This window comes from Microcaecilia unicolor, chromosome 5 (assembly GCF_901765095.1).
Source record: "Microcaecilia unicolor chromosome 5, aMicUni1.1, whole genome shotgun sequence".
In the NCBI taxonomy this organism is placed as follows: domain Eukaryota; kingdom Metazoa; phylum Chordata; class Amphibia; order Gymnophiona; family Siphonopidae; genus Microcaecilia; species Microcaecilia unicolor.
The window spans coordinates 218634577-218660185 of NC_044035.1; the positions used below are offsets into that span (position 1 = coordinate 218634577).

The 25609-nt window shown below is 44.6% G+C and overlaps 1 protein-coding gene across 2 annotated transcripts in view; it reads left to right on the forward strand.

Moving 5' to 3' along the window:
- The first annotated feature begins 1095 nt into the window (after positions 1–1095).
- The window catches only part of SLC37A1 (solute carrier family 37 member 1), a 260315-nt gene continuing 235801 nt past the window's right edge, over positions 1096–25609 (forward strand). For both annotated transcript variants that reach the window (XM_030203782.1, XM_030203783.1), the window contains exon 1: positions 1096–1356. The gene's annotated coding sequence lies outside the window, so the exon portion shown is untranslated. The remainder of the gene's footprint in view (positions 1357–25609) is intronic.

Below are 25609 nucleotides of genomic sequence, written 5' to 3' on the forward strand. Positions count from 1 at the left end.
GCATGCAATGAAATTACAGTGTAGTAAATTTAAAACAAATCGGAGAAAATATTTCTTCACCCAACGCATAATTAAACTCTGGAATTCGTTGCCGGAGAAGGCGGTTAGCTTGGCAGAGTTTAAAAAGGGGTTAGACGGTTTCCTAAAGGACAAGTCCATAAACCACTACTAAATGGACTTGGGAAAAATCCACAATTCCAGGAATAACATGTATAGAATGTTTGTATGTTTGGGAAGCTTGCCAGGTGCCCTTGGCCTGGATTGGCCGCTGTCGTGGACAGGATGCTGGGCTCGATGGACCCTTGGTCTTTTCCCAGTGTGGCATTACTTATGTACTTATGTTAGTTTGAGTAGTATCTCATGGTGTCCGGATCCACGTGCAAAACTACATCCGCCAACATTCTCCACCCCAACGGCTGTCACACGGTGCCCGAAACCAAGGGAAGACAAGTCAAAGCCGTCGGTGAAATCCCACGCATGAACTGCTGCACTCAGTCCCACAGAACCAACAGCAAATGGCCATCGGAGAACGCCAACCCAACATGACCTGGGCCATGGCCTCCAACGGGGAGCCGCGCTGGTGAAACCCTTCAAAAGGATCACCACGGCACAATTGCGGGACAACTGGGCTCCAGACCTCGGGTCGCCCCCTCGCAGGTCAGCCGATGTTTCATCACATGGCTTTCTTTTCTAATGCTCTGCTAATAATGGACATAATTGATGGGTACAGATTACTACATTAGGAAGTACCACCCACATACTGGTTATCTCTGAGCTAATTTAATAATGAAAAAAAAATATACACATATATACATACATACATGCACAATATCTGATGCTTCATAGGCAGATCCACCTGCTGCTTATAGCAAATCTCATATGTCGTCTTTAAAAACAAAACAAGACAGGCAAACATATGGGAGAGATGTATTTAATCAGACATGCAGGTACAGATAAGGACTAGAAAGCAGACATAGCAACCAGGGGCAGAGTTATATGCTTAGTGGGCGTGGCTTCAGCACGGGCATGGTTATCCTGAGAGGGTGGAGGTTTAAGGTGATGAAATAGAAATGTTGAGGAGCAGGAAGTATTCAACAGAAACTGAAAGGAGTGACTGTGTCAATATTCTTCTAGATCATTAGCAAGAGGAAACAGGAAAGAGACTTACTGTACCAGTGCCGAGATACCGGCTCAAAAAAGAGACACCAGCGTGAGACTGAGATTTAGTGTTTAAAAGTGAGACAGAGTTGCCAGTACTGCTCCAGAGAGTTACACAGGCACTTGCTTGACTCCCATTTGAGAACACAGAAAGCGGAGCAACTACAACCCGACAGCAGGAAGAACACCAGGATATTAGTAAGTACTGATTTCTCCTTCTATCCCTTACCTACGGCACTTGTGGATACTTATGTTTCCCCTTCCTGCATTATCAGGGGATTTCTGCAGCTATGAATACCTTCTCCTCACAACCCTATGAGACTCTGAAAATACTGATCTCATCTTCTCTTTTCCCATATATGAGGCACTTATAATTTCCATCTTCCCTCTCCTGGGACGCATTTGCAGGCATAGCCAGACCTCGAGGTGGGAGGGGGCCACAGCCCAAAGTGTGTGGGGGGGGGGGGGCGCACATTTTGGTCTGTTGGTCCGCCACCGCCCTGCCACTCCCCACCCACCGCTGTACATACCTTGGTTGGCGGGGGTCCCCAACCTCCACCAGCTGAAGCAGCAGTGCCACTGCCACACATACCTTGGCTAGCAGGGGCCCCCAACTCCCGCCAGCTGAAACCTTTGTCCAGTGCTGGTCTCCAGCAGTGCCACCACATTGCTGGCCCTGCTCTCTCTTTCCTTCATATCCAGCACACTTGTTTTAGGGAAACTGAGCAGCTCTGTCTTCCCCTTACGTCTGGCACATAAGTTTTAATGGAATTGGGCATGTGTGCATGCTCAGTTTCACTAAAATGAGCGTGCTGGATGTGAGGGGAAGAGGGAGCTCTCACTTCCCCTCAAGTCTGGCATGCTCATTTTAATGGAATTGAGCATTTGTGCATGCTCAGTTTCACTAAAACGAGCGTGCTGGACAAAGTTGCCAGTTCCACGGTTTCCCACTCCCCCTGTGGGATTTTTTGAAAGTCCGCGGGCCGTGGGTTTTTGGGCTGTTTTGGTGTCGTGGTCATGGCGGTTGGGTGCTTTTTACTGCCACGGCCGCGGGTTGGGCACTCTGCTTGTTCTCGGCTGAGGAAGGCTAGATCTATCCCTCTTCTTAAATTGTTGTGTTCACTCCGCAGAGGACTAGAGACGGGCAGTGTTGCCAGTTGAGGTGGCTTTCCCGCCCAATTGGGCTCCTTTCCGCGACCCGCTGCAGCTTTTTCACGCCGCGTGCGGGTTGTGGGATTTTGGGTGGCTTCTTGTTGCCCTGCCGGCGGTTTTTTCCCCGCGGCCAGTAGAAGCCCCACGGAGGCGGGCTTAATGATGGTATTTGTATGCAAATGACCTCATTAATATTTATTAATTACATCATTCACATGCAAATTGACTTTGTGCGGTTTTGGGCTGGCTTTGGGCGTGACAAATTTTTTCCATCTGGCAACACTAGAGACGGGACCTGCCTAGCCTGCCCTGCAGTGCCCATGCCCACAGAGACGGAGAAAGAGATCACTACTTACCACCAGCAGGGATATGGCCCTCTTCTTAAAATGTTGTGTTCGCTCCGTGGAGGACGAGAGACGGACGGGACCTGCCTAGTTTGTCCTGCAGTGCCCATGGCCACAGAGACGGACTACTTGTCACCAGCACCAGCGGGCCACGGCCTGGACTCCGACTGGGATGGGAACACTGAGCTGTAGCAGAGAGAGCAGTGCTGTCTGTGTCTGTGAGTGCAGCAGGGTCCAGGGAAAGGGCGGCTCGGGGCAGGTGGTGGGGCTGCAAGGGGACTCTCAGACTGTGGGGCTGTAATCAGCCTGTGGCTGTGTGAAACAATTAAAAAGAAAAATCCTTGCATGATGCTGCCTAAGCAGCTGGAGTGGAGCCTGAGCTGTATAACAAACAAACAAACAAAAAAAAAACCTGCTGGTGAGGTGGAACATTTGCTGGGGTGCTGCTGTGAGCCTGAGGGTCGGGGCAGGGGGAGCTTTTAAACAAAAAAAAGTTTGCTGTGTGTGAGGCAGTGGCATAGCTACGTGGGGCTACGGGGGCCTGGGCTCCCTCAAATTTCCTCTGGGCCCCTGGTTTTGCTGGCAGGGGTCCTCAACCCCCGCCAGCTGAAGCCTTCTCCAGCGCCAGTCTCCAGTGCCGCCACATTGCCTGCCCTGCTCTTTCTTCCCCCTCACGTCCTGCACGCTCCTTTTAGTGAAATTGAGTTTCACTAAAAGGAGCGTACAGGACGTGAGGGGGAAGAGAGAGCAAGGCAGGCAATGCGGTGATGCCGGAGATCGGTGCAGGAGAAGTCTTCAGTTGGCGGGGGTTGGGGACCCCCACCAGCCAAGGTATTAAGAGATGAGTGGCAGGGGAGGGAGGAGGGGCTGATCAAAAAAAAAAATCTTAGTTACATGTGTGTACTATACTGCTAGGGAGGGAGGAGGAGCTATTAAAAAAAAAAAAACTTGCTCTTAGTGTTGATGGGTTAGTCTCCATTTCTCTCTCCTCCATGCAGCCATCATCCCTGTTCACCCAAAACAAAGCAAGCAAATCTGAGCTGCTCTGTCCATGCTGTCGTTCTTTATTGTTGATTATTATGCTGATGCTGATTATGACGGTTATGATTTATGCTGCTGATGATTATGATTATTATGCTGCTGATTGTGGTTATGATGATTACAATATTAATATTCTATGATTATGCTGCTGATTACAATAATTCATATTTACATTATTAATATTCATATTAATGTGTTATTTTGGGCTTCCTTTGGCCACAAATTGGGTTGGAAAAATTTTCACCATTTTTTTATTTTATTTATTTATTTATTTATTTATATCAGTTTATATACCATATCTTATTGCAACTGCAAACCAGAACGGTTTACATATATAAAAATACAATTTGTATATACAAATAGACAGACAAGGAACTCCATTCATGACAGGAAAGCACAGCAAATCAGAATTAACTACATAGTACAAACCAGAATGGATATTTAATATACAGTGAGGCTACCCTTTTATTTGACCTTATCTCTTATTCTAAGTTTTATAAAGAAAAAGGTTTTCAAGAGTTTCCGAAAATGGATGTAAGAATTCTCCAGTCTGATCTCTTTTGGAAGGCCGTTCCAAAGAGAAGGGGACAGGTAGAAAAAAGCCGATCTCCATGTAGATTCCCATCTAGCCTTAGCGAGAGAGGGAATAACTAACCTATTATCTGTTAGAGATCTAAGAGTTTGCATAGCAGTGTAAGGAATTGTCAGATTTCATAGGTAATTAGGGTTTAATGTATGGAAAGCCTTGTGAGTCAAAACGAGAATTTTAAACTTGACCCTTGCTTCAACCGGAAGCCAATGCAGACGATGCAGTAAAGGTGTTACTCTGTCATTCCTCCGGGCCCTGCAAATCATACGTGCCGCTGTATTTTGTATTCTTTATAATCGTTTTAAGTTGGCTTGAGTAATTCCTGTGTATATAATATTACAGTAATCTAAATGTGAGGTAATGTACGCAGATGTCAATGTTTTAAGAGAATCCTTACTAATTGAATTTCTGACTGATCGAAGCCTCCTTAGATGGAAGAAAGATTTTTTCACTATATCGGATACTGTCTGGTGGTGTGTGCTGCAGAGTGGGCGGCAAGCCAAATAAGTGGGTCGTGCCACAGTTGCTCATAAGTACATAAGTGTTGTCGTACTGGGACAGACTGAAGGTCCATCAAGCCCAGAATCCTGTTTCCAACGGTGGCCAATCCAGGTTACAAGTACCTGGCAAGATCCCAAAAGAGTGCAATACATTTTATGCTGCTTATCCTAGAATTAAGCAGTGGATTTTCCCCAAGTTCATTTTAATAATGATCTATGGACTTTTCCTTTAGGAAGCCATCCAAACCTTTGTTAAAACCCGCTAAGCTAACTGCTTTCACCACATTCTCTGGCAACGAATTCCAGAGTTTAATTACACACTGAGTGAAGAAATATTTTCTCCGATTTGTTTTAAATTTACTACTTTGTAGTTTCAGTGCGTGCCTCCTAGTCCTAATATTTTTGGAAAGAGTAAACAAGCGACTCACATTCTACCTGTTCCACTCCACTCATTTTATAGACCTCTATCATGTTTTCTCCAAGCTGAAGAGCCCTAGCCACTTTAGCCTTTCCTCATAGGGAAGTAGTCCCATTATTTTTTGTCACCCTTTTCTGTACCTTTTCCTGTTCTTCCCCTTACTAGTCTGTGGGTGGACTAGGGGCTGTGCTCTGCTGCCTTTGTTGCGCTGCCCCCTCCAGCTCTCTCTGCTCTACCAGTTGAGTGAATGAAAATGGAAACGCTGAAAAGAACCAGGGCTGGGCGGTGCCTGCAATAAATGCTGTTGGTTTGTTGGTAGCATTTTTATTTCATCTTGCTGTGTACATCCATCCATATGCTGTACACATGCCATTGCCGGTTTGTACAACATATGGATGTACAAAGAGAAAGGAAGTATTGGTTTTTCATCAGAGTAGTGCTTGGTTTTAAATTGTAAATCATTGTGCCATTTTGAGGGTCTGGTTATAGGGACTCCCTGATGATTATGCTGCTTATGATTATGATGTTTAGCCTGCTGATTATGATGATTACAATATCAATATTATCAACCTTATTAATATATATATATATATATATATATATATATATATATATATATATATCATTAATATTCATATTGATCTCATTAATATATTAATATGGGGCTATATTTGAGCTGCTTTGGGGCTGGAAAAATATTTGCCATCTGGCAACACTAGTGCTGGACGTGAGGGGAAGAGACATCAGGGCCGGCAATGTTGTGGCGGAGCCGGAGACCAACGCTGGACAAAGGCTTCAGCTGGCAGGGGTTGGGGACACCTGCAAGCCAAGCTAGGGTCCCACAGCCAATGTGGGGAGGCCAAGGCTCCCATGGACCCCCATAGCTATGCCACTGAGTAACCACTAACCTGATTATGTGCCCATTCTTGCTGGCTGTGCAGCCTATTTACCGGTTCACCAAGGTAAAAGGTTTCTGTTAGGTTTTCAATCCTGCTACTGTGCAGTGCACAGAGATGGCTTTCCAAAGTAAGTAACTTCCCATTGGGAAAGGAATAGAGAGTTCTAGCAGCTGTATTGTTCTTGTAGAAAAGGAGACTTTCTGCAAGTTGATAGTATCTCTTGATTTGTTGCTATGTTGTCCAATACAAGGTATCACAGCCAATGGCAGATCAAAGGGGGAGGGTGTATGTGAGAAAAGCATGATACCAGGTACTGATCTGTGGGGGTTGCTAGGGTGTACCCATTACTCCTGTCTTTGGGTGCTACTAAACCTTGTTGAGTTCATGTCTGTGTTGGGCACCCCTGCCCCACTTCTGTTGTGTTGAGACTGTGGTGCTCAGCTACATTAATACCATAGATGCCAATATGAGCAAGTCCCTTTAAAAAGGAACAAGAAAATATACATCAGTGGCGGTGAAAATTACATCTAATTTAATCTGGGAATTTATATTCTTCTTAATCAATCGGCTCAAGGCGGATCACAGATAAAAAAAAAAAGAATAAGAGACATACCTCTGATTGCAATAAAATTTTCATTCCATATTTTTCATACCTGTTAGATATTGTGCAAGGAGTTAACATGTAACTGCTCTTCTAAAAGTAAAACAAGTAATAGCTTGAATGTTATGTGGTAGTTTATTACATAAGGCGGGACCACTAACTATCAAGGATCATTTCCTACTAATCGATTTCTGACAAACAGATACTGATGGTATATTTAATCTAATTTCATGGGTAGAACATAATGTCCTGGTAGCAGTGTACAATGAAATTGTATCCTAAAGATAGTCCGGGGCTAATCTATACAGATTTTAAAAATATTAATACCTTAAAATGAATTCTTGCCTTCAATGGGGTAGCATGATCAGTGGAGCTTCCTCCTAATACTGATTTTGCATCTGCATTCTGAGTTATCTGAACTGGCCACAGTTGAGTATCCAGCAGGCCCAACAAAGCAATATGTAATAATCTACTTGGCTTAAAGCCATAGTTTGCAAGATCATTCTAAACTGGGGGAGGCTTTCTTCCCTAGATCCTTTTCCTGGGTAGTGACTCCTAATGGGGAACCGTGCATCATACTGCACAAACTATAGTTTGTGTTGCTGTTCCCCACTGCATCACTTTGCATTTGCTCACATTAAATCGTATCTGCCATTTGGATGCCCAGTCTCCCAGTCTTGTAAGGTCTTCTTGCAATTTCTCACAATCCTCTTGTGATTTTGTTAACCTTTATTTATGTAATTGTACATAATGGTCAAGCAATATACTTGTAAAAATAAGGCAAACAAACTAAATGGAAATATAAAACAATAGAAACTCAAAAGGAAATATATCATTAATCAAATTCCAATTCAATTTGGCTCTAATCCACGATTTAAGAGAATATCCAATCATTGAAGAGAAAAAGGAAAAAAAAGATATATGTCTTTGCAAGCTAGAAAGGAGAGAAAACTAATACATACAACTCCATTCACTGCTTCGGGGGGGGGGGGGGGGGGGGGGATCCCTGTAGCCCTTTTGGCTACCAAGAAAGTACACAGAGAATCTAAGATGGAAAATAGTCCCTAGTTGAAGAAGTCCAAGGTGCATCAAAAGAAACTGCCTCCTGTGTTTCTGGATCTCCCTAGATAAAGCAGGATATATCTACCTATGTATCTGCATCTATATCTTTCTATATTTTAATAGCCCTAAATAGATAGAGCTTTCCTACTTAGGCGCTACTTTAAGAAAAGGCTATCAGTGCTATTACCTAAAGCAAATAACAGAGTTGGTGTGGCTCGATTAAATTGAAGGAGAACCCAAAGAGTCCAAAGTTATCTCCCTGGCTGGCATAGAGCTCCCATGTATCCTAGTTGGCAGAAAATATGCCCTTGCCATACTTTGAATCTGATTGTCAGTTAATTGAAGTATTTCCACACAATATTGTTTCTCCATTTTTGACAGGGAGTCCTTATCATTGCGGGGAAAATGTATCGTCCTCAAATTAGCACTTCTTTGAATATCCTCCAGAAACTCCAGTCTGGCTCTAACAACAGTCACATCTTTTATAATATCTACTTCAGCTGACTGAATTTCAGTCACTTTTTCTCTACAGTTGCCATTTTTTCAACGTCAGACTTAATCCCTTGATAATCATTTTTAACATGCACAGCCCTGTCTCCAGGATCCTTAAGTTGGGATGACAAACTATTTCCTACAGGGTGAATCAACCTTGCCAAGTCAGAAATTACCAGTCAAATTGTATCTAGTGTCATAATTGCAGGTTTGCTTCTCAGAGACTCTGGGAGCATTACAACATAAGATTCTACCTCTTTGCCACCTTCTGATCCAGGAATACTTCTCCTTCCAGGTTCCTCATTCACCTCAGTGCTCAAACTCACTACTGCCAGTGTCTGCTTACAGATTAATGGCTGCCAGCTATGGGTGCCAGTGTCCTCCTGCAACTCCTCCTGGGGTGATTAATAAGAGGGAACAGAAACATCATGTTTAAAGCTATCCACCTCTTGAGGCTTTTTTCCTAGCCTTCAGTAATTGATAAATTCTTTAATACAGTGGGATTGTTGTTGTTTTGTTCTTTGGAACATGGGCAGGACATAGGCATGTCTCCTAGTTATGTGCACAGTTTATAGAATACTGGGCACACAGGTTTGCACTCTGATCAGACCTGGCCAAAGTCACCAGCGTTTCCTGCCCACCACTCAGCATTCCTATGAAGAAAGACTAATGAGGCTAGGGCTTTTCAGCTTGGAGAAGAGACGGCTGAGGGGAGACATGATAGAGGTATATAAAATAATGAGTGGAGTGGAACAGTTGGATGTGAAGCGTCTGTTCACGCTTTCCAAAAATACTAGGACTAGGGGGCATGTGATGAAACTACAGTGTAGTACATTTAAAATAAATATGAGAAAATGTTTCTTCACCCAATGCGGACAACGTAGTGAAGACGGTTAGCTTGGCAGAGTTTAAAAAGGGGTTGGACAGTTTCCTAAAGGACAAGTCCATAGACCGCTACTAAATGGACTTGGGAAAAATTCACAGTTTTGGGAATAACATGTATAAAATGTTTGTACGTTTAGGTAGCTTGCCAAGTGTCCTTGACCTGGATTGGCTGCTGTCAGGGACAGGATGCTGGGCTTGATGGACCTTTGGTCTTTTCCCAGTGTAAATATAGAAAAAAAGAAGCCTTTACCTTGTCGTCATCCCCCTTTTTCCTGAGAGGGGGGCATCTTGCAGAGGACAGGGAGGTACAGAGGTCTCAGGGCAGCCCAGCAACAGCACTGACACCTTTTAGTTAAAATGTTTAAAGTGTTTAAAATGCTCCAGCACTGTTAGAAAACTAAGAACTCAGGTGCCCATAGATGCCAGAGGTGTGTTTAAATTCCACGAGTTTGTAACTGTGGGAGAATGGGCAGGGAAACTTGTTACAAGGCTTCTGATTGTCTGAGAACCCAGGGAGAGCTGGGAACTTGAGGGGCATGTAAGGCAATCTTGAGAGCCAGGATCTGCCAAAGGGCACAAATTTGGACCAGTGAGGTGGCAGGAGGCAGTCTGACCCATAGATTGGCGTGAATTTCAAGCCAATCCAGGGGACAGGAGGGTGGAGCAAAGAAAAGAAGAGTCCAGATGCAACCTGGGAAGGAGAAAGGCAAGCCCAGACAAAGAGAGGAGGCTGAAAGCATGCTCTGAGAGTAGACGATTGGATCCAGGCAGGAGTGTGCAAACTGGGAGAAAGAAAGGCAAGCCCAGACAAAGAGAGGAGGCTGAAAGCATGCTCTGAGAGGGGAAGATCGGATCCAGGCAGGAGTGTGCAAGCTGGGTCAGAGAAGGGCATGCTCAGACAAGAAGAGGCAGCTGCAGGCTGGAGGAGAAGAAGATCAAACCCAAGCAGGAGTGAGCTGCAGGCTGGAACCCACTGATGAGCCCCAGATGAAGAGAGAGAACTGGTGAGTCCTGTAAGGGGCCGGGCACTAAAGCAGACAGGAACAGAGGAGGAGGAGAAGGGGGTCTGGAGTGAGCTGGGAGCAAAAGAGGAGCTGTAGCAGTAGCCACAGAGGCCATTCTTCAGACAGAGATTCAGAGGAAAAAGCCAGCCATGTGATTGCCTGTCCAGAGAGGAGAAAGTCGGCCGTGTGACTGCCTGTCCTGTAAAGAAGCCCCACAAGGAGAGAGACACCCCCTCCCCCTGCACTGAGTGCCCAGACTCCAAAGGAACTTTTTTTTAGAGTGTCTGCCAGCATGAGTGTCTGCCTCAGGAGGATCCATCACAGAAGCCTGCTAGTTTGAGTGTCCGCACCTAAGCGAGCCTGCCCTGGGGAAAGAGCTGCCCAGCCTAAGCCTCGAGCCCTGTGAGTGCCTACAGTTGAGGGCTTGCCTTTAAAAGATTTAGTTTAGCAGTCCATCAGTGTGAGTAGCGGGTGGGTGTACAACAGAGTAAAAAAAAAAGGGGGTCATGTTTTGGGAGGGCTAGATAGGAATTTCCCCTGCTTATCTTTTTATTTGAATTTAGTTAGCCCACAAGGTCCCTTGCCAAAGAAAATACTGATTGAAGTTAGCACACACACACCGAGCACAGAGAGTCAGGATTTTCATTTTTTTGAGTTCTTTGAGTCAGAGCAGTAGGTATCCTGGAGTTCCTGAGCCGGTGAGCTGATCTCGCCAACCGAGGAGACGTGGATGTGGAGAAGACCAAGGTACCCAACGCAAGAGAGCAGCAATGCTAATATCTTGGATCTGAATACAATAATTGGGGTTGTGTACATGTTTGGGATGTTTTATTTTATTACAGCAGTGGGGTTGGGGTCTTGGTAATTGTAATTGTAGTTTTGAACATCTTATTGCCTTTGTAACCTATCACAAAGTATTTAACACCTTGCACTATTATTGTGCAATACTAGCAAACTTTAATAATTGGTACCAACATTAAGGAACATAACCAACAAGTGTTTCTATTTATTTTACCATTTAATAAACTATTTAACATTTTTTTCTTGTCAAATCCCTTGGTTGCGTGGAGTTTATTTGGGAACCCTATTTGAAACTGTGACATTCCTAAATATTTATTTCTTTAATTATTGTAATTACCCGCTCCACGACTAGGGGGTTTACACCAGTATGACATTACTTATGTACTTATGTACAAATATTCTCAGTGGCTATTAAATGGACTTGGAAAAATTCCGCATTTTTAGGTATAACTTGTCTGGAATGTTTTTACGTTTGGGGAGCGTGCCAGGTGCCCTTGACCTGGATTGGCCACTGTCGGTGACAGGATGCTGGGCTAGATGGACCTTTGGTCTTTCCCAGTATGGCACTACTTATGTACTTATGTACTTATATAGATCATTCATAGCACAAGACTTAGCAGAAATGCTGGTGATCCTAAAGGATAGGAAAAGGATTTTAGATTTAGCTCATGTCTTTTTCAGTTGTAACTCAAGGTGAGTTACATTTCAAGTACTGTAATCATTTTCCTGTCTTGGGAGGGCTCCTGGCCAGTTAAATCACTAGTATGGGGCTACTTGCTGATAAATCAAAGCAAAAGACGGGGAAAAAAAACCTTACACTGTAGTCAAACTGTCACAAAGTGGAAGGGAAGAAACGATTCCAAGAGCTCCAAAAGTTAGATTCTCCACAACATCAGTTTTACTCTCCAATGAAAAATGCCAGTGTAGACCAGCTCAACACGGGCCGTATTTCGGCAGTCAGCCTTCCTCAGGGGTCCTTACAATACAATTAAAATAATAACAAAGACAAAATAATAATTACAAATAAATAGTAAAATATAAAAATTATAAAAATATAAAATATGTAGGAGTCGTATATATGTGACTAGAGAACAAGGTTGGATGGGGGTACTGGATTTTCTCACTTACTATAGAGCATCCCAATTTACAGCCCTTTTTGAATGGCACACTTTTCCAGGTAAGCGCTGGGTACAGTTGGAGCAAGTGGTTCTCCAAGAGATGCCGTTGCAATATATACCTTGGCTTGCCTGAGTTGCACACTAGATCTACACAAGCCCCTTATGGGGCATCCTGTACTTTAGCTCTCTAGTACTCCATCTGGATGTCTCTTTTCCCTAAGCAACAGTATTTTTCAGCTACTCCAATAATACACGCCTCAGGGTTTGATGCACCAGCCCACACTGGAGCTTTTCATAGGTGGGATAAGCAAGATTGTAGGACGTTAGGTCAGTTGGTGGTTAAAGGCACTTTGATTCCTTTTCCTGTACTTTGGGATAGGTATGGGTTGAGGGAAGGAGATCAATTCTTTTATGGGCAGTTACATGATTTTATGCGGAGAAAGGTTCCCCCACGCTGGGAAAGGGGAGATCAAGCTTTGCTTAAGATTTTTCATATGGGAGTGGGAACGGGGTTAGTTTCCAGGTTATATCAAGAACTGTTATTTAGCAAGCCAGTAGTTCAGCTGTATGAAAAACGATGGGAGGCATAGATAGTTGTTTCTTTATTGGTTGTACAATGGCAAAGAATCTATAAACATCTCACATGAGTTACTATTGCATCTGATTATACTGAAATGGTTACGTTATTCCAATGGTTTTATACTCTAGCTAGGCTACAGAAGATATTTGGTACTGGGACAGGATTTTGCTGGAGAGGCTGCATTATTGAAGGTACCTTTGCACACATTTGGTGGCTATTCCCCAGAATCCAACCTTACTGGGAGATGGTCTCTAAGATGCTTCAAGAATTATTAGGACTTCCATGCCCTCTGTCCATCCTTAGTTATTTGCTTAATGACTATCCAGCTTAATGGGAGGACACTAAGGGAAAATTGTTAGCTATGGTGGTGTCTGCAGCTCGTTTTTTTATGGCAGCTGCTTGGCAACAGCCGGAACTCCCACCAAAGACCATTTGTTGCTAAAAATTGATAATCTGTATTTGATGTCCAAGCTGACTGCTTTGAAATATGATCATATGGGACATTTTCATGCTATATGGAAGCCATATCGCCAATGGAGAGGCACCAAGCAGCAATTCATACAGCCTGCTCATGCCAACCCCGGGGCCTTCTCTTTGACTTAACTTTCTGCTTCCGCTTAGGCTGGGGGTTCCCATGAGCAGACTGTTTGAATAACTGCTCGCTGCGCAAACCACTAGAGACAAAAAAACTTTTAAAAGGTACACAGGGAGGGTGGGGGGGGGGGGGGGTCAGAAGAGACAAGGGAAGATACTTGGTTTCCGGCTAGACAGGAGGGAGAGAGATTTGTGGGGATGGGAGGAAGAGAAGGTACTATTTAGGGGGGGGGGGGAGACGGTAAAATGCTGGACCCTTTGTGGGGTTTTGTGGGGGATAGGAAGAAGGTATAATGCTGGACTATGTGTGGGTGTGGAGGGGATGTAAAATGCTGGACCATGTGTAGGGGTGCAGGGGGAGGGGATGAAGGTATAGTCAGGGCCATGCCTAGGGTCTCTGGTGCCCCCCCCCCTTACACACACGGAGCTCACAGCTGCATGTCTCTCTTGGCCAAACCTGCTCTCACTCTGTTCCCGGGAAGATTTCTAACAAGAGCTGATCACCCAATCAGAGAGCTCTATTTGAATGCAGATTAACATACAGACACTGTAATGGGAATTTTTAGTGAAAAACACTAGATAAACCCTTTGTCTTTGGATCAAATTTCACAGTTTTGATCAAAGCCATGCCCTAACATTAAGGCTGTAAACATTTCCATCAATTTTTACCCATAAATATGCAAATGAGAACCTCACAAAAATGGACTAATTTGCATATGATTTAAACAAATCTGAGCATATGACAACCAAGTACAGACTCCCAGTACCTGAATTCTGCAATTAGATTTAATGCAAATGCTTTTAAAACTTAAAAAAAGCAATCAGATTTTCACTTACCAGCTCTTCCTCTTTGAAACTACTGTTGAAACCATCAGCCAATGAAATGGCTTTTAGCTGTAGCTATCCCAGAATACCTGATAATTATGCACACATCATGCCCTCCTCTCGGTGTACATGATGCTCAGAAATAAAAACAAAAACTTTGAACCACTTACAGATTTTAACAATTACACTATTTATTTTTTATTTCTCCCCAGTCTCACTTGCACACCTCCCTCCAAGCCTGTTCAAATGAGAAATTGTTCATACACCAAGGACATATATAGAAACTCGTTGTATTCTTTTAAGCAACTTCAGCAGAAGTGTCTACCTCAGCACTGCTGGGCTGCCTTCACTTTCTGATGCAGAGGGGGAAGGGCAGGGGAGAAAGGAGAATCACAATGACAGGTAAAAGATTTTTGCAAGTGAACAGAGGAGGTCCGGTGCCCTCCAGAGGTCGGCGCCCCCCTGCAGTGCTTACCTCGCTTACCGTATTGGCACGGCCCTGGGTATAGTGCTGGACCATGTGGGGGGGGGGGGGGGAGGTAAAATGCTGGACCATGTGTGGGTGTGGGAGTGGTGGGGAGGAAGAAGGTAAAATGCTGGATCATGTATGGGGGTGGGGGGAAGAAGGTAAATTGCTGGACCATGTGTGGGAGTGCTGCCAGCTGAATATTTACCCCTAACTTTGTATCTGAGGCAATGGAGGATTGAGTGACTAGCCTGGAATCACAGTGGAATTTATAGTGGAATTTGAATTGGGCTTTCAGGGTTCTCAGCCTTCTCCTCTAACCATTAGGGTATTCTTCCACTCCTAACTTTCCTCAATTTCCATGTGATTTGGAAGTGGATTGACAGGACAGTTCCACTAAAGTGACACATACCCACGCCATTACCACTTTAGTTGTGGCTGCCTATTTCTTTATTCCTGTGGGTTCTGTTAGCCCTACATACAAAATGTAAAAAGAGAGTAAAACTTCCCAGTTCCCTGACTCTCTCTCTGCTTCTGTCGCTGCTTCCTCTGTCACTGTCAGCCCCGCTTGCTCCAGGCTTGCAGTCTTGGTTCAAGTGTATTCTGCTAACCCCCTATCTGCATCTCTGTGCTTCTACTGCTGCCACCTGCATCACTGCCTGCTATCTTGATAGCGGATCTAAATATACAAAATGAATTTAAATATTGTGGTTGGTATTTAAAAATAATTCTGACCAAGGTGTATAGATATTGATCTGTTTTAAATATTCTTTTAGGTATAGTACATGTTTCTTTTGCTGAGAGCAATGTCCCAGCACTGGTACAGCTTGTAACAATTATTGTCCCACCTCTAGTCTCCTGTTTTTGGTGAAAGTGATTGAGGGGCCCTTTTACTAAGCTGCATAGGTGCCTACACGTGCCCAACGTGCACCAAATTGGCATTACCGCCTGGTTACCATGTGGCCCTTGCGGTAATTTCAATTTTGGCGTGCCTCCACTACGCACATCTGAAAAATATTTTTTATTTTCTGACGCGTGGCAGCAATGTGCGTCAAATGGAATTTGATGCGCGTAGACCATTACCGCCCGGTTACCATGTGAGACCTTACTGCTAGGTCAATGGCTTGCGGTAAGGTCTCAGACCCAAAATGGATACGCGGCAATTTTCATTTTACCGCACATCCATTTTCAGCAAAAAAAGGCATTTTTGTAGGTGTGCTAAAAAACAATTCTGTGCGCACCCAAAACACGCATCTACACTACCGCAGGCCATTTTACAGCGCACCTTAGTAAAAGGACTCCTGAATGAGTTGTTTGTGCCTAGTTGCAGAATTTCATGATGGATATTCTGTTCTTGATGGACGGGTATAGTATGGTGTTTAACTGCAGTATAATCCAGAGATTTTATTCATTTCTATGTTTTGTTCAGTGTTATTGGGAATGGATAATGTATATTTGATTGTTCTTTTCAAATATAATAGCTACCTTCAATACAATATTCATTTTTCCCTTTTAAAGGGATAAATGGAAATTAAGATGGGAGGATGAATATTAGCACAGTCTGAGTCATTTTTATCTGTGCGTCCACAACAGGTGCAAATAGGATCAGATGTTTCTAAGTTTATTAAGAACTTGATATCCCACCTAATCAGTGGTAAGTCCAGTCATGAGGAATACCACAAGGATCCACACTATCCCCTCCCTTTTATTCAGTTTCTTTTATTCATTTTACACATGGAATAATTTGCCCCTGGAGTTATGCTTCACATCTTCTTACAAAAGGTTCAGAGCTAATTTGAAAACTCATTTATTTCAAACAGCCTTTGTCAAATCCTAGGCCTCTATTTGTCAAATCTATTGTCTGTGTGAATGTCTCTTGCTTGTAGCGAATGTGCCTTTCGGTTTTTTGACAATGGCGTTCTTTTCTGGTTTGGATATTTGTATGATATAAATTGTCTTGATTTGGCCATGGCCAAAATTGGCAATATAGCAAGCTTTTTAATAAACATAAAGATTCCATCATGCAGTTGTAAGCCCTAACCTTTGGGTCACCCTAGGTGGCTGTCTAGTGTGTGCTATGGAGTATGAGAGCACATAATGTATTTATTTTGGGCGTGGGCCGGGACTGAAAAACACCCAGGAGGCTGAATAAGGGTATGCTCCACATACTTACAGTCACTCATCCATTCTAGTTCAGATCAGTAGGTCATGGCCTGGAATTTAAATTATCACTCTGCTATAGAATATCATTTTGAAAGTATGTGGATGGTATACTCAAAGGAGCATGCACCATCTCTCCTACTCCTTTATACCCTGAATTTATCTTATTGGCTCTTCAGAAAAGTTCTGAGGATTCTGATGTAGATATGTATTAATTGTACAGCAGGTAGTGAGGCAAGCTAGAAAAGAAAAGTAAAGTTTGGTTCAGAGCATTTTTTGTTGGGTTTTTTTTTTTCATTTTGTGTAATATTTTCACACACAAAAAAACCCCTGTGATATGGTATTCCAGAAAACCATGTCTACAAAAAAAAAAATCTATCTATCTATATATATCTATATATACACATCACATTACTGTATAGAATCGGGAACAAGATCACATAAGATATTTTATTGTACATTAGTTCTACTCAACACCATGCTTCAACATGAATGTCAAAGATTTATTTATAACCCAACTAGCCGTTCAGCCCGTAAAAACGGGCTAGGATAGGAAGGAGGGGGAGGGGGTTGAAAGGCCCCGCCACCGAGTTCGCCCCCCCCCCCCGGAGCCGTCGCCACCCACCTTCCACCCAGTCGGGCCCTCGCTCCGCTATTGAAACAGCGAGGGCACGCAGCACACAGCTCTACTGCTGAGCTGCCGTGGCCTTCCTTCTTCTCTGCCTGTGTCCCGCCCTCTTGTGACGTAACGTCGTCGAGGGCGGGACACAGGCAGAGAAGAAGAAGGAAGGCCGACGGCAGCTCAGCAGAGCTGTGTGCTGCGTGCCCTCGCTGTTTCAATAGCGGAGCGAGGGCCCGACCGGGTGGAAGGTGGGTGGCGGTGGCGACTCCGGGTGGGGGAAGCGTTAGCGACGGCAGTGTCCCTCGCAAATGCGCAGTAGAGACCCTCTCTGTTCCGCTTCCGTCATCACGTATTGACGCAGGGGCGGGGCAGAGAGGGTCTCTACTGCGCATTTGCGAGTGAGTATGACACTCGCCATTTATATATATTGATAGATAGATAGATAGATTGTTACCAGAACAAGGCTTAAGCCTTACTGAATACCAATGCTTGTGCACTGCCATCTGCTGGGTCTAGGTGGGAACTGCAATAGAACTTAAAGAAGTTGGTTAACAGTATTATTATAACAAAGGCAAAACATTTTTACAGCTGTCCACTATAGCTTTTTACTTTTCATTATACCAACAAATCCTTCTGCAGGATTCAACACAGTTACTAACTCTCTTTGTATTTAACATACCTGATCGAAATGGGTCTGGAGTCCTTGAAGGCTACAATATTTCACCAATACCATCTTGGATCAAGCCGTCTACCTAGGGTTCCAATGCTGGATAAATGTCTCATGGTTCCAAGTAAAGTTTTCTGGAATATAAGCAGTTGCTCCTCCAGTACTCACTCCATGGGTGGCCCCTGTTGGTTCTAGGTGAGTTCCCACCAGGATAATTCCCACCGGACGGTTTCAACCCACCAATTACCCCCTGGATAATTATCAACAAGGTCAATTTCCCCCTAACCCAGGGGTGTGCTGGTAAATTTTTAACAACAGGCTCTTTCTTCGGATGTAGCCAGCTCTGCAGATGGAAGGGCCAGGGGTGGCCGGGGCGGGGGGGGGGGGGGAAGCAACACTTGCCTCTCTCTTCTCCCTCCCTTCGTGCGGGCACGCTAGGCATACCTTTGCTGGCAGCTTAAGAAGTCCCAGCCTGCTGCCCAGAGCTAGAAACAAGGAGCAGGGAGCAGCAGTAGTCTATTTACTTGGCTTGCAGGGCTCAGCATCCCCACCAGCAAAGTAAAAGATAATTCAGCAGGGGGCCCAAGCCCACTTTTGGGAGCCAGTTGTTAAAGAAGCCATGGAGGGCCCTGCTTTAACAACCGGCTCCCAAAATTCTTAAAAACTTAACAACTGGCTTTTGCGAGCCTGTGAGAGCCTGCTTCAGCACACCACTGCCCTAACCAATCCCCCCCCCCCCCAGCAAGAACAATATCCCTCCATAACATTATGTTATAATGTACTTCTTTTTTTTTTTTTAATTTAATTTTACATTATTCATCAAGCATTTCAACTTGAACAGAAAAGGTACTTCATCAAAAGAAAAACAAATACATCCATATAAATTCAAAATTATAATTTACCAGATTTAAGTACTCTCAAGTCCTCTATTTTGTGATCCAAGAGTTACACAAGTGGAATATTTAAAGAAATATAGTAATAATTATTAAACCTGTCTAAACAAAGAGTTCCTAATTCAATTATAGCTCTATTTATGTTAATATTATCCTCAAGATCTTCTGGCAACAAGAAATTCTGTAAGGTGTAGAGATTCATAAAAAACATACTTCACTGACTGGTAACAGATTACACACTTGCAAGGATAACGTAGGTAAAAGGTAGCGCCCGACTGAAGGACACCTGGTTTTAGAAGCAAAAATTGTCTACGTCTTCTTTGTGTTTCCTTAGAAACATCAGGGAATATACGTATTTTTAATCCCATGAATTCTTTGTATTTATTTTTAAAGAATTGTCTCATAATCCACATTTTGTCCGGAGGAAAAGCAACTGTTACCAGCAATGTCGCTGGAGAAACTAATTCAACTGTTGGAGCCTCTAGTATGGCAGAGGCATCCAGCAGTTGATCCGAAGAATTTCCAGGCGCCTTAGTTGGTAAATAATAGGCCTGAGTTATAGGAGGAAGAGAATACTCCGGCATCCCCAGGGACTCTTTGAAATATTTATTCAACAGTTCCCTAGGAGCAATCGTAATTGTCCTAGGGAAATTCAAGAATCTCAAGTTATTGGCCCTCTGGGAGTTCTCCAGAAGTTCAATCTTCCTTCTCATATTAATACAGTCTTTAGTTAAAGTTGTTTGTATCTCTTGTATTTTTTCTATGTGTTCCAGTTGGTTTATTATATTTTTTGATATATCTTTCCTTTCATTTTCAGCGGTTACAACTGTTTCTTCTAGTTTCTTTACTCGGGATTCTATTACTTGAACTTGAGGACATACCACTTTTCCTAAGTTAACTATCAAAAGCCATAAATTTTCCAGGGTCACTTCTGTAGGTTTAACTTCTAGAAACGCAAGTGTGTTCAAAGTCTGTTGCTCTTCAGCAGAAGTACTTACAGATTGCATTCCTGTTAAACTCAGAGGAACTCCCGCAGACAGAGATGTATCTATATATTCTGGGCTAGAGAAGGGCTAAAACTCCCTTCAACACTTTTATTCTCCGGCAAGTTTATTATGTTCCCCCGTGGCTCCACTGCTAAAACACTTCCTGGTTGCAGAGGAGACGCCGCCACCGGCGGAGAAAGAAGCCCAGGGGCTGTGGGGGACGAGCACGCAGGTCGGGGCTTAGAGAGATGTCATGCACTAGTGGCATCTCGGAGCTTCCACCTATTCCAGGCGTCGCAAGCGTGCCATTCTCCGACCTCTGTTGAACTCCGGATCTCCGCAGAAAGGTATCTAATGTACCCGAAGGCAGAGTAGTAGGTCGGCCTGGGGGAGCAGCGGCTGCCGATTTCCCTCTGTGTTTCGGCATAACGAGGAAGCAAACCAAGCCACTCAAGGCTGATCAAGGAACGCGGAGATCAGCGTCAGCTTCTTTCCGCCATCTTGGATCTCAGAATGCTTTTTAAATTAGGCCGGCCACTTACTTGACAGCAAATAGTTCATCTCCAGGACAAGGGACATCCTTATAATATACTTCTAACACAGTGTATATCTAAAGAAAAAAGAATATAACCTACATCTAACCAATTATGAATACTTAATCATAAATAAATAATAAGCTAGAAATCAAATCTCATTCCAAGAATTTAGCAAGCATAATCAAAAGCAAGATTATGAGCTATACCTTGGAGAAAATCTTTCACAGCACATCAAAAAACGTTCATACCTCTGTATTGAAAAACACCACTTATGTTGACAAATGATACAGTTTATTTTGAGGGATTTATTAACTGCCTTTATGAACAGATTCACCCAAGGCAGTGTACAGCAAGTTCAGTGTGACATAAAACGTATAATTTTGTTAATAACATAATAGTAAAATGACCAAATATAAACATAAATACAATAAATAAAGTAAACTTGGAAATATGTCAGTACAATACAAACAATCAAACATATAAATGGCAAGTGACCAACTCACTTGCAAATGCGCAGTAGAGACTTCCCTCTCTATCCCGCCCCCGCGTCAAGACGTGATGACGGAACAGAGAGGGAAACTAATGCGCTGAGGAGGGAACCGCCGAGGTCGCTACTGCTCCCCCCCCCCCAAGGTCGCCGCTACCGCTCCCCCCCCCCGGGGTCGCCACCGCACCCCCCCCGACGTCACCGCCGGACCCCATCCACCCGGGCCGGGCCCTCTCTTCTCCATTTAACTTACAGCACCGAAACCGAAGCAGGCAGATCAGCTCCCATCGACCTTCCTTTCCTGCCTGTGTCCTGCCCTCGCCGACATTACGTCACACGAGGGCGGGACACAGGCAGGGAAGGAAGGCCGATGAGAGCTGATCTGCCTGCTGCGGTTTCGGCGCTGTAAGTTCAATGGAGAAGAGAGGGCCCAGCCCGGGTGGAGGGGGGGTAGCGGTAGCGGCGACCTTGGGGGGGAGGGGTGGCGACGATCTTGGGGGGGGGAGGGCAGGAGAAATGCTGGACATGGGAGGTCTCAGAAGGAGGGGGAGCTGGGAGGGATGGATGGAGGGGAGCCTTGCAGCTGGCTGGGAGGAGGGTGGGCCTTGGAGCTGGGAGGGAAGCAGGGAGGATGCTGGACATGGGAGGTCAGAAGGAGGGGGGCCTTGGAGCTGGGAGAGATGGACAGAGGGGGGCCTTTGAGCTGGCTGGGAGGGAGGGACGGAGGGGGCCCTTGGAACTGGGAGGGAGGGCAGGGGGCCTTGGAGCTGGGAGGGGAGAGGAGAGGGGAGGGACTGGGGCCTTGGAGCTGGGAGGGAGGGACGGAGGGGGGCCTTGGAGCTGGGAGGGAGGGACAGAGGGCCTTGGAACTGGGAGGGAGGGAGGGAGTTACACATCAAAATAAAACATACCAAACCTCGCCCGTTTTAACGGGCTTAACGGCTAGTACTATAATAGATAGCATGGAAGAATATTCAAATAACATAGATATAATACGATGTCAGCATAGTATCAATGAAAATCCTAATAAGCATCGCAACAGAACATTCAGGGGCCCTTTTAAGCTGCGGGAGAGCTAATGCGCAGGTGGCGTGTACCAAATTGACACTACTGCCGGGGTAGTGAGTGCACCCGGCGGTAATTTCGAGTTTGGTGTGCACCAAATCTCACAGTAGAAAATATTTTTCTATTTTCTACCGCTGGGGCATTCCTGGCGGTAATCAGCAGCTCGGCTACGTTGGTGTGCGCTGCATGGTTACTGCATGGGTAGCGTGTGAGCCCTTACTGCTAAGTCAATGGCTGGCGGTAAGGGCTCAGGCTGTAAATAGGCATGCAGTAGTTTTAATTTTTGCGCATTTCTATTTCCTGGCCCATTAAAAAATGGCCTTTTTCCCAGCCACAGTAAAAAGTTGCCCAGCGTGCACCCAAAAGACGTGCCCACATAAATGTAGGCCACTTTTTACCTCGGCTCTGTAAAAGAATCCCTCAAATAGCATGAATATGATGCTAATGCATTTCTATGTAACTGAAGGGCCAAGTGCAGATATATAGATAATAGGCAGTGCTTTTTTTGTGCCGGTACGCACCGGTACGGCGTACCGGCACCTTTTTTGAAGGTCCGATGGCTCTCCTCCCTCCCTCCCTCCCTCCCTCCCCCGAGCTAACCTACAGGGTCCCTCCGCTACTCCATGCCGCCAGATGACCCTCCTGCCACCCAACCTGGCCGGCACCTGACCCAGCATTTTAAAAAATTCTACGAAGCGGAGGCCCACTGCTCGCGTCTGAGAGTAAAAGAAGAAAAAATCGCTTCGTTGGCTGGCCTTCCCACTCTGTCCCGCCCTTGCGGAAGTTACATCAGAGGGCGGGACAGAGTGGGAAGGCCGGCCGATGAAGCGATTTTTTCTTCTTTTACCCCCCATACCGAAAGACTGCAAGAAAAAGGTTGCCGGTGTGACTAATTATAGGCCGGTAGCATCCATTCCACTTTTAGTCAAGCTAATGAAAAGTGTGGTCACAGTCAACTCACGGATTATATACTCAGGGCCGTGCCAACACGGTAAGTGGGGTAAGCACCGCAGGGGAGTGCCTGCCTTCAAGGGCGCCGCTGCGGTGCTGCCCCGCCATACCGCCCAGCCAACATCCTCGTACCAAGGCGGGGCGGTCCGCCCCGCCGGTGTCACAGTCCCCACCTGCCTACCAGCTCCGTCGAGGGACAGACCGACCCTCTTCTGCCACCCGGTACCGACCAGCCTTAAAAAAAGAATCGGTGAAGCGCCTTGAGTCGCGTCTGATGCTCCCTCTGCCCTGCTCTGCACTGCTGCAGCTGTAAAGCGATTTGCTCGTCGGCCCTTCCTTCACTGTGTCCCGCCCTCTGATGTAACTTCCTATTTCCGCGAGGACGGAAGTTTTGGCCTCTGAAAGCTAAATGTATTAGTCCAATAAAATGGTATTATTTTATTTTCTATATTTGTTTTATTTCTATTTGTTAATTTGTAAAGTGGTGATTGATATTTGTTAGTTTTTTTCAAATTTACATCTGCTGTCTTTATATTTTGCACAGTACTAGGGGACATTTTCTGTTTCTGTGGTGTTGCATTGTATGCAGAGTCTGGCATCTTGGGGGTTCAGTTTAATTTTTGTCTAAATAGAAAGTTTATGATTACTTATTCTGTAGTGGATTAGGGTGTATCTGTGTTTGTGAAAAAGACATGGCTTTCAGTTGGCATTGACCGTGCCGGATCAACAATCTGCACTATTCTGTCTGGTTTCGTTTTACAGTAGGTGAATTGATGTTCTAGTGCTCACTGTAGTGTTTAAGATGCTTTCCTTTTCCTTGTGTGACTCGTAGAAATGACTGCTTATGGTATGGTAGAATTGCTGTATAGGTCCTGAGTGTTTTGTATTCTCGGCATGCCTAGTACTAGAAGGTAGAAAAAATCATTTTATTTTCTTTATAGTGTTTGGAATATGTCCACTTTGATAATCAGGTGCTCAACGTTAAAAGTTTATATTTATTTACTTATTTATGGTATTTTATGCTAGACGGGGGGGGGGGGGGGCGCCAACTGATAGTCTGCAGGGGGGCACCAGAGACCCTAGACACGGCCCTGTATATACTAAATTTCAATCTGCTTGCAAATTCTCAGTCAGGCTTCCGTGCAAGCCACAGCACTGAAACAGCACTGCTCACTCTACTTACGCAGCTCCGGCAGGAACTTGCTACCGGCAAGAACATACTGCTCCTCCAATTTGATATGTCAAGTGCATTTGATATGGTCAATCACCATATTCTTTAAAGACTGCTAGACGAATTGGGAGTAGGTGGCACCGTACTCAAGTGGCTGAGGGGTTTTCTCACGCTTCGAACATATCAAGTCAAAGTGAATTCACACTTATCAACAGCATGGAGTGCAGATTGTGGCGTGCCTCAAGGTTCTCCCCTGTTGCCTATCCTTTTCAACCTGATGATGACACCATTGGCACACACATTAGCTCATTTGGGACTAAATCCGTTTATCTATGCCAATGATGTTGTAGTATATATTCCATTCTACACAACAGTATCAGAGATTATTAAGTCCGTCGAAAACGTCCTGAAAGTAATGGACTCTTGGGCAAACGCTTTCAAGCTCAAAGTTAATGCAGACAAAACGCACTACCTTGTTTTGACATCCCAGCACAAATACATCCATCCCACTTCTATTGTGGTCAATAGTCTAACCCTTCCTATCTCTGAAAGTTTGAAAATTTGGGGAGTAATATTTGACCGTTATTTAACATTCGAAAGTCAAGCGAAGGCACAAGCCGAGAAGATGATCATCATGCTGTGGAAGCTAAAGCGAGTACGCCGCCTCTTCCCGAGACCACTCTTTAGAAATATGGTACAATCTTTGATGCTTTGTCATACGGACTACTGCAATGGTACATTAGCAGGGTGTAAGGGCTTTGTTTTGAGAAAACTGCAGACTGTCCAAAATACAGCAGCGAGACTTGTCTTCAATAAGGCCCGTTTCGGCAGCGCGAAGCTTCTTCTTGCTAAACTTCACTGGCTTCCGATCAAGGAGTGCATTGAATTCAAAATTTGCACCATGGTTCACAAGATCATCAACGGGGATGTCCCAAGTTACATGCTGAATATGATTGACTTGCCAGCCAGAAATGGTGACCAGTCCTCAAGATTATATCTCACCCTGCACTACCCCAGCTGGAAAGGCTGTAAGCATGGATCTATTCAGGCGTCAAACTTTCCGTTCATCGGTGCGCAACTATGGAACTATGGCACTTCCTAGAGACATAACCAGTCAGAGAGACTACCTTACCTTTTGCAAGGCACTAAAAACGCATCTGTTTACCAAAGCATTTTCTCCGGGAACAATGTAGGACTATAGCCTCTGCCAGCTGGCATACGTGGATCCTGTTTAGTCCTATTCTTATGTACTGTTATATGTAAAGTATCCTTTTTTTTTTGCCCTTCTACTCTACTATTCACATTTGTATCTGATATTACCCGGAGTTCTCTCTCTCCGGTTTATGTAAGCCACATTGAGCCTGCATGTTTGTGGGATAATGTGGGGTATAACTACATTAATAAATAAAGGTTTTCTTGTCCCTTTTAATTTTTTATTCCATAATGGTGCCTGTCTCTTTAAATGCTAGTTATCTTTTTATTGGTTCCTTTATTTATGCCACTCTCCTCGTACCACCAGAAAGCCTTGGTTTCAAGGTGACC